Source organism: Coccinella septempunctata, chromosome 7 (assembly GCF_907165205.1).
Source record: "Coccinella septempunctata chromosome 7, icCocSept1.1, whole genome shotgun sequence".
In the NCBI taxonomy this organism is placed as follows: domain Eukaryota; kingdom Metazoa; phylum Arthropoda; class Insecta; order Coleoptera; family Coccinellidae; genus Coccinella; species Coccinella septempunctata.
The window spans coordinates 13,611,659-13,612,767 of NC_058195.1; the positions used below are offsets into that span (position 1 = coordinate 13,611,659).

The 1,109-nt window shown below is 34.7% G+C and overlaps 1 non-coding gene across 1 annotated transcript; it reads left to right on the plus strand.

Moving 5' to 3' along the window:
- The first annotated feature begins 833 nt into the window (after positions 1-833).
- Trnar-acg lies at positions 834-906 on the plus strand. Its single transcript has one exon. It is a non-coding gene; the product is annotated as a tRNA-Arg (tRNA).
- Positions 907-1,109: the final 203 nt, after the last annotated feature.

Sequence of the window (1,109 nt, forward strand, 5' to 3'; positions counted from 1 at the left end):
TTTTGAGATGAGTCTAAGATTTCGTTCTGTTCTGCTTTTAATTATTAAGTAATTTCAAATCCGATTCAGAATAAGTCATACCTACTATATTATTAATTGACTTCGTATTCTTGATTCATTCTTGTGTTTGACCAACTTATATAATAATTTTGAAGAAGTTTAATAGACTTCGTAGAGGCAGTGTGGTGAGTTCAAGGATAAATCAGTGGCGAAAAAATGTACCGTCCATTCAGCGCGTAATTTGAATCATATATCAGGCATCTTAACAGGTAAATGAAGACATCTGTACCTACGAAATTGAAAAAATAAATCTGGGTACATTTCTGAACTGACTAGATTTTCAATAATGCTGCATTGAATCTCAGATAAATTTCATCTGGATTTCCAATAAAATCATCTAATAACTTATTCTCACGAGGCATCAAACTCCTTGGCCTACATTGGGAAGTCTTTTACAAACATTGAAATATGAGAACGATTGCCACATAGAGGGAAGAATTGAAACAGAGACGCTAAACAACACCGTTGTTCACGCTAGTAAGAGGAGTTTGTTGCGTTGAACTGCTTTGTCCACAACATCTGTCAGCTTGTGGAACATATGGCCGTTTTTTATTTTTAGGATTCGTGAGTACGAATATTGAATCAGCAGGTCGTTAAATAAATTCACATATGTATGTCAAAATTTACGTGAATTTTCTGTTGTATTTTATTTTCGAAAATGAGAAAAAATTAATTGATTTCTACTCTACTGACTAAAATAACCCAAAATTGGAAATTACATTTCGAAAGTTTGCAAACAGCGGTTCATACAGCTGTTCTTATCTAAAGAATAAGGTCCTGTGGCGCAACGGATAACGCGTCTGACTACGGATCAGAAGATTCCAGGTTCGAATCCTGGCAGGATCGTGAAAACTTTTGCATTGGAATTAGCTGAATACGATTCATGGTATAGCTACTATACAGGGTGGCCATTTGAAAACGAAACAGACGAGATTTTACAGACGAAATAAATGTAATTGAAAATGAAGTGGTGTTTTCATGGCACTTGTAGTGTTTTTTTGTAAAAAATCGACATTTTGAGCTTCAAAACAACCATTACTGTGGCTTCC